The sequence below is a fragment of the Dipodomys spectabilis genome, unplaced genomic scaffold, assembly GCF_019054845.1.
Source record: "Dipodomys spectabilis isolate Male_0828 unplaced genomic scaffold, ASM1905484v1 ptg000192l, whole genome shotgun sequence".
Taxonomy (NCBI): domain Eukaryota; kingdom Metazoa; phylum Chordata; class Mammalia; order Rodentia; family Heteromyidae; genus Dipodomys; species Dipodomys spectabilis.
The window spans coordinates 790,343-799,254 of record NW_024870869.1 but is presented as its reverse complement, the minus strand read 5'-3'; positions in this window follow the sequence as shown (position 1 = coordinate 799,254).

Here is an 8,912-nt window from a genome sequence, read left to right as displayed (position 1 = left end):
CATGGTTCATAGTTGGCCCTGGCAGGAACGTCAGTGAGACTCATCCTCAAAGTACCAACAGAAAACCGGACGTGATGCTGTGGCTTATGTGGTAGAGCCCTAGCCTTGACCTGAGGAACTCAGGGACAGCATCCAGGCCCAGAATTGAAGCCCCACGAATGACAGGAAGTGGATGTCCCACCACAAGAAGTGGACTGAATAACACCCACTATCCTAGGAAGCATGGCAGAGAAGTCAGGCCGAGCTTCCTGTCAGCTGGGGTCATGAGTAGGTCACCTGGCTTCTTCATGCCTTGTTTTCCTCAGCTGCAAAAGTGAATACAGTGAAGGATCCCCTTCCTCATGGGGATAGGGTAATGATGAAAGACAGTCATGTTTTGTTTCATAATCCCACACCTGTTGCCTGATAAATAGCAGACCTCATCTGAGCCCATTCAGGGTAACTTCCAGTCATAGCTCACAGAATTGTTGAGAACCATATCTGACAGATTCTCCCTCTATGCCTGGCCCTGCTCCAGAGATCCCTCTGTATTAGTCCCTTGTTTCCTCACAATTGTCCCGTGAGGAGACTGAGGTCCAATGGTCGATATCCAACACAGAGCTTCACCTGTGGTCAAGAATCAGCTGCCCTTGACTAAGAGTTTGGGACAATCCATCTACAAGATGACTCAGCGGGGCGGTAAATGTCTACCACCCCCCCCCCACACACACACACACTCACACAAACATACCTCAACCTTACGTTTTACTTTCTTTTTCTTGGTTGTGGGGCTTGAACTCTGGGCTTGGGTGCTGTTCCTGAGTTCTTCAGCTCAAATCCAGCACTCTACTACTTGAGCCACAGCACCACTTTGGGTTTTCTGGTGCTTTATTAGAGAGAAGAGTCTGAGGGTCTTTCCTGCCCAAGCTGGTTTTGAACCATGATCCTAAGATCTCAGCTCCTGAATACTTAGTATGACAGCCATAAGCCACTGGCACGCAGCCAAAGATGGTTTTCCATGCCTGTCATCCTATCCTTTCAGGAGACAGATCTGAGGACTGCAGTTGCATGCCACCCTTGGCAGCAAAGTCATTAACTATTATCTCCAATTAAACACCCAAAAATGTTGCAAGTGGAGCTGTTGCTCAAATGGTAGAGGGCTAGCTTTGAGCATAAAACAAGGGATGGGACACAGGTCCTAGTTATAAGCTTTTTCTAGCATAGACCCACCCAAGAAAGAAAGCAGGTGAGCACACAGGAGCTCAAAGTTCACACATAATACTCAAGACTCACAGAATAGACCCCATCCTGCTCTGATCCTCCAGATTCTATGTCCTAGATCATGACAGTCTTAGATGGGACTGACCATGCACCAAGTCAGGACGTTCAAGTAGAATCTCATACTGAAGATGACCTCATCAAGGACTCAAGATCTCTCCCTGTCCTGCCTCGACACTGGGCAGTCAGTTGAGGTCTAGTTATCCAACCAAGGATATGGGAATGACTAGATTTCTCAGCCACGGGATGCAGACTGGAGGGCTCTAGGTCCCTCTCTCTCGAGAAGGAGAAATGGGCTGGTCCATCCCAGGAATGTTCTTGGGTTGTGAGTATCCTCAAAGAAACAACCCTGCTCAGAATCCAGTGCCTCTGGTTTTCCAACCAGCCTCGACCTTCAGTCAGCCCTCTCTGAATCCCACATCTGTCTTCTAGAATAAAGGCTGAGCCAGCAGAGACCCACCTCTACCTCTGAGAATGGCAGTCACAGGGCCCTAGAGTTCCCTAGAAGTCTCAGAGCAACACGGGTCTGACTCCCGCCCTCATTTCCTGGCTGTCATGTGCCAGTGGCACGTCTACCTCTGTCTCTTGACCAGGAATGAACACTGCGGGTGTCATTTTCAGATTGAGCCAGCAAAAGTCCCAGTCCCCAAGGATGTACTGCACAGGCATCCTGTAGCCAATGACAACCAGGTCGTCAATGGTGAACCCAGAGTGCCAGGATTTTAATGGCCATGTGGCTGTGTCGAAGGCTCTATCACTGATGGTCTAGGTTGTCAGGTGAGGTCATGGCTCCAATGGCCTGACACGCCTGATCTGGGATCGTCCTCCCTCTTCATCTTCATGCTTATCCCTTGACAACGCCTCTTGACACTCTTTCACTCTATACCTCCCTAGCCAGTGGACACTTTCTTCTTATCTGACAGGAAAATAAACTCAGTGAGACAGGGGAGATTGAAACTCTGTGACCCACCCTGAACCCTATGGTCTACCCGAGGCTGTTTCCCTCTGCAGTCAGCGACCACACAGATTCTGGATGTCATGAAGTCACTGAGGGGTCTGTGACTTGGTCCTACATACTGGATTTTGGCTCTGAAAGTGACCCCACAGAGATTGTGAATGTTTGGCTCCCTTGATCCAGGGACTCCAAACCAAGGCTTGCATGCTCCCTTCTTCCTTCCTTTCCTCCTTTTCTCCCTCCATCGTTTCCTCCTCTCTTTCTCTTTCCTCTCTTTGTGTCACTCCTAGGCGTTGAACTCAGAGCCTGGGTGTCGTCCCTGAGCCTTTTTACTCAAAGCCAGTCATCCACTTTTTACTTGAGCCACTCATCCACTTCTGGCGTTTTCTTTTTGGTAGTTACTTGGCGATAAGAGTCTTACAAGCTTTCCTGCCTGGACCTTAAGCCTCAATCCTCCCATCTCAGCCTCCTAAGTAGCTAGGATGTCAGGTGTGAAGCACCTGCATCCAACTCAAACCAAGATTTCTTCATGTGCTGTGGAACCAGCACTGGAACTTTTCATTGTCTATGCCGCCCCCTTCCCTCCCGGCCCTGGAGCACACTGTAACCGTTTGCTGTATAAATAAATGAGCATCTGCCTACAACAATACTACAGAAAAGTCCCATCCAATTCAGGTAAGCATCCTGGGTGGGGGAAAAGCCTGATGTAGCTTTCCCACTGTTCTCCCTCCATTCCCACCCTCCTGGTGCCACCCACTTAACTGTTTTGTTTCCAAGGATGTTAGTCGTGATGTACTCACTGGATTCCGGGGTCTCTGGGATGCCTATCTTCTCAAAGATCTCTATCCAGCCACTGACCAGCTCTGTGGAACTCAATTCCCTACTCAGGAGTGAACAAGGTTGCTGTGAAGTGAATGCCTGGCTCAAGAACCCTCTTCTCCACTCTCTGGGTCCAGAAAGGATGGTCCACCATATCCGGTCCCCAAATTTCATGTTGCAGAGAAAGGATCCTTGAGGCATCCCGGGTCTCTGAATCTCCCAGAGTCCAGTACAAGTTTTGGGAATTGTCTCTGTTCACAGCTGGCAGGCTGCGGGTGGGGAGGTCACAGTCTGTGCTCCCCATGACATCCTCAACTGTAGTGGTCACCCTAGAGAGAGCCAGAGGAGAATCAACAGCTGCCAGAGAAAGGCAGTCAAGGCATGACCTTCATAGCAGGACACCATCTGGCTTGGGAACTCTGCTTGTGCCACTTTGAACGTCATTGTTTGGTGGCTGAAATGGTCCATCTAATTTGACCGACCCAGAATCCCAGGCATTAGTAGAAATTGCCAGCTTCAAGAAAAACAACGCTGGAAAATCTGGCATTTCACTTGTCCCAATCAAACTTAAAGGGTTCCAAAGTCAGTAGACCCCTTTTCCTTGCAGACAGCCTACAGCAGGTTACAGAAAATGGCATTCAGAGAGCCCTAGCTAACTGCCATGTCCTGATCCCAAGCACGCTCCAGCATGGAGAACACACTTGCTTACCATTGCCCAGCTGGAAACAGCCCAGGAGGGCACAGATTGGAGTCTGCAGAACTCCAGAGAGGACTGCCCACCAGTGCACTGCCCAGGGAGGGTATCCACACCACCATTGGGTGCCCGGAGCCCCCTTCCCTGATGCCCACAGACACTGCCAATGCCTGGGTAAGATTCCCCTCTCATTCTCGGTCACGGTGAACCATCTGCCATGTCACACCGTTTGACACTTCCCAGACCCTCTTAGCTTCACAGCCACTGCCCTACTCCCCCCCCCCCATCTCATTCCCTATTTATGTTTGGCAGACACATTCCCAACTTTGAATTAGCTCCAATTATACACACCAGAGCATATTGTCTGGCTGGAAGAGTGCAGCTGTGGTCACAGTAGCCTCATGAGCCTTCTAGCTGAAGACAGATGAGCAGGTGTCCACTCTGGTCTGCGGTTCACACAGGCCTCCTAAGGGAGACCCACACAGGTCCAGCAGCTACTGTGGGCTGCAAGAAAGGGGAAGAAAGAGGTGGAAAGGAACATCTACTGAAACCTTCCCTAAAGGAGCCATGAAATGTTGAAAGAGAATACAAAAATTGTCGCTGGGCTCATACTGGACATTAATGATTAAAGAACAACAAATAAAATGCTTTTGCTCTTTTTAGACACGGTGACAAATATATTTTCATTGTTCTCATCTCCCTGCTATCCCAACACACACACACACACACACACACACACACACACACACACACACACACACACACAGAAACACAAACACACAAAAATCCAAACCAGTGACAGAAGACTTATCCATGCAGCACTTGGAATTTGCCAACTGATTATTCACCTGAGCACAGACAGGCTGTACCATGAGAAAGATGATCTCTCTCTCTCTCTCTCTCTCTCTCTCTCTCTCTCTCTCTCTCTCTCTCTCTCTCTCTCTCTCTCTCTCTCCTTCACTCACACACATAAGCATACAGACTCAGAGCAGTGCCTCTCCTGAGTTTGTTGGTTTCTCATCTGGGCATGTACCAGCTCGAGCACAGGGGTTCCCTTGTCAGAACCAGGGGCTCCCACCCAAGGGAAACAATGCTCTAATAATGCAGAACCACCCTGCATCCTCCTTTTTCTAGGGCCAGACGCTTCCCCTTGGCAACAACCAGCCTTGACTTCCCATTCACCAAAACCCTAGGCCAGGACGCTGGGTGAAGGAGTCTGGAGACAGGTGGCTCCTCAGAGCCTGGACAGAAAACAAAGTAGGGGGTCATGGTGCCTACAGAAAAGTGTCTGGCCTGGGGTGGGGTCGTTGTTGGGGACTTTGTTGGGGTCCTAAAGGCTATATATATGGATGGACTCCCTACTTCCAGCTTAGATACTTCTGGGTGACTTGGTGGATTCTTGGGTAGGACAAGGAGACTAGATGGCCTGGGAACACTAGCAGAGGTTGGCAGAGCTGGGAAATGTGATCACCCAGTCAGAACTGTTGACAACTGGGGTTGGGGGTACAGGCCAGGTGTATGTTTGTCAGAGGGGGTGTGTTTTTCTGCCAAATATCCACCTTCTATCTGACCCCAGTGCCCTCACCTCTCTAGTGGGCTCTTCTGGGAATGTCCTCAGGTGAAAGGGTGACTGAGCACAGAAGACAAGGGTTCACACATCAAGGGAGCCTATGTTCTGCATCTAACACCCCCCTCCCAGTGAAAATGAAAAGACCTTAGAAGGCAGGTGTGGAGGTGCTGCTTCCCACCTCTGACTAAAGCCACCAGGTTCTCACCAGGGAAGGGTGCAGATGCGTGGCTGTGTGGCTCCCACTGCTCCAGGCCAGGGGTTCTGCGGTGCCCCCTCTACACCCATCCCTCCAGCTTCCCTTTTCCTGGGACACTGGCCACTAGGGATGAGGGTGGGATCCCTGGGTAGACACCCACATCCACCCCCCACCCCTGGAGTTCATTTGTGGCAGAGCCAGGGTGGACTTTGGGGCGCTGGGGATATCCAGGGGTGGATTGAGAGGGGAGGTGAGAGGAACGGGTCCGGGTCCACACAGGTGGGTGGAAGGGTAGAGTAGGGGGGTTGCAGGGTGCAGGGGTGATGGGGTGCAGGCATGCAGGGTGGCCACTCACATGTGCTGCTGGGAGAAGCTGTAGGCTGTGACTCTGGGTGCGTGCCCCGAGTATGAGGACCACAGGCCTGGACCAAGTCAGGGCCACAAGCCATCCAAGGGCACGCCATCTCCCCTAAGTGCCTGCAAGAGGCTCCGAGTTTTGGAGCTGTCAGAGCCATGTTTGAAACACGGTGCTGCTGGGAGGAGGAGGAGGCATCTGCAGGTGCGTGGTGGGGCTGTGTACAGCCTCTGCTCCTTCTCCTCAGCCGCCACCAATGCCTCAGTGGCCTCCTGCCCTGTGAAGGCGGCTTCCGCCACCATCTCCACCTCCACCTCAGTAGCCTCTGCTCTGCTGTGTTCCCTGCCACCATGGCTGCCGTGCCTCTGAGGGGCTGCACCCAGCAAAGTGCCTGCCATGCAGGCTCAGCATCCCACCCTATGATCTGGGCGGCCACCACCACTGAAGCCGTTTCCACTGGTGCTTGTGCTCATGCTCACTCTTCTTTCTGCTCTCTCTTGGCCAAACAATCCTCTCCTGGGCCACCCCATCCCTGTTGCACACATGACCGTGACCCTTTGGGTCCCTGGCCATTGCTGCCACCAAAGTAGGCACCTGGGTCCGGCCCCTCCTCCCCTGGGCCCCGCCCCCCACCCACAGTTGCAGACCTGACTGGGCCCTGAGGCTTCCAGACCATAGCAATTGCAGCCTTACCTCAGCTCAGCACTCCCCCCAACCCCAGTACTGCCAGGGGGATTGAATCTCCCCTCAGCCCCATCCCTGGAGGAGACTCTCCTCCATCCTCCTCCACTCCACACACCAAGCAGTTGCATGGTGACACTCATGCATGTATGTGTGTTTATGTTTGTGTGTGTGTGATTGTTGGGGATAACTACCTCTCAAGGACTCAGAACATAGCACCCTCTGGGATGACTCAGCACACAGCCCACTTCCAAAAACAGCAAAAGCACCCTGTGTAAAGGACTCAGCACACAGCTCCCTTTGAAGGACTCAATATGCAGTACGCTGGGTAGAGTACTCAGCACACAGCACCTTTTGAAGGAGGGAGTCCATAGCCCACAGTGTAAAGGACTCACTGCATGGTATGCTTTGAAAAACTCTGCATGTAACACTGTTTCCCGGGGACATCATGTTAAGACTCCACACATCACACCATGTTAAGACTCCACACACAGCAACCTTTGAAGGGCTGAGTATGAAGCACCCTGTGTAAAATACCCAGTGCACAGCACCCTTCAAAAACTCAGTACATGGACTGGGAAGGTGGCTCAGTGGTAGAGCACTTGCCTTTCTTGCAGGTGGCCCTGGGTTCGATTCCCCAGCACCACATAAGCAAAAAGGAAAAAAGCCAGAAGTGGCACTGTGGCTCAAGTGGTAGAGTGCTAGCCTTGAGCTGAAGAGCTGAGGGAGAGCGCCCAGGCCCAGAGTTCAGGCCCCATGACCGGACCCCCAAAAAACAAACAAACAAAAAACAAAAAAACTCAGCACATAGAACAATTTTGAGGGACTCAACACACACCACACTGTGGAAGAAATCAGCACACAGCAACATTTGAAGGACAGTACAGAGCACCCTGTGTAAAGGACTCAGCACACTGCACTCAAAAAGGTCAACTCATCCCTCTCTTCTCAAGGGCTCAGCACATAGCACAACCCTTTGGGATGAATTAGCATACCACACCTTTTGAAGGACTCAGCTTACAGTACGTTGTGTGATGGACTCAGCACACAGCACCCTTTGAAAAACCCAGGACAGCCCACTCTTCTCAGGGACTCAGCACATAGCACCCTTTGGGATGACTCAGCAAACAGCACCATTTTGAGGACTCAGCACAAAACCCCCAAGAGGGAAGGACCCAGAAATTGCGTCTTTTGAAGGACTCACCATATAGCTATATGTCACAAGTTCAGCTGTCATTAGAATTAGGGTGCTTTCTTCAGTATCAACATTCTTCAGAAACACTTCACAAATCCTACTAGTTCACATTTAGCCAACCTGTGTTTTATGGGGAAAGGTCAGCTGGGAGTCTTGAACTCAAAGCTTGGCGGCCCTGTCCCTGAGCTCTTTGGTTCAATGCTAGAGCTCTACGACTTGGAGGCACAGCTCCCATTTTGTTTTGTGGGGTTGTTCTTTGACAGGTCTTATGGTGGTAAGGCCAAGTTGGGGTATCCGTGGGCAAAGGTTCTTAGCTCAGCCTGGAGCTGACCTCTCCCTTCCTTGTGTCCCTGGTAAGCCGGGCTTCCTGGAACTCTCTTGGCCTAGGGTGGAACAGACCTGCTCTGGCATCAGCAATCAGGGTGAGCAAAAGTCAGCTTGGCCCTGGTCACTTCCCCAAATTGAACTCTTGAGGATGATGGCAGGGGGCCGCATGTTCCGCGTCTGGCCACCAGGGAGCAGGAGTCGCCCACCATAGAGATTGTACCTACGAGTTGTGTTTACTCTTGCTTCCCTGGGGCCCCCATCATGCTTCAACCACCCTAGACAGAAAAGTCCTTGAGACTCTTACCTACAATTAACCATCGAAAAGCAAATGGGGCTGTGGCTCAAGGGGCAGAGCACTAGCCTTGAGCAAGAAAACTCAGGGATAGAGCCTAGGCCCTGAGTTCATACACACACACACACACACACACACACACACACACACACACACACCACATGCATACAAAATCAGAAATACAATCTTTAGGTATTGTCTACTTTTTCCCCACTAAGCCTGGTGGCTGCTGGCCTAGGTGTTTGATGCATATACCACCTGACATCTTTAATTTTTGGGGAACAGAATTGCTAGGAGGTCAGCCTTCCCCCATCCCAGCTCCTTGAGTGGGTCATGGTCTATCCAGGCCCTTTGGGCCTCCTTTACAGACTTGCCAAGATGCCTCCAAAGGCATCATATACTGGGCACTGGTAGCTCATGCCTGGCATCGTTGCTACTCAGGAAGCTGAGATCTGGAGGATCATGGTGCCAAGCGAGTCTGCAGAGGACAATGTATGAGACTCTTATCCTTGATGAACCATCAGTAAACAAAAGTGGCACTGTGGCTCAAGTGGTAGAGTGCCAGCCTTGA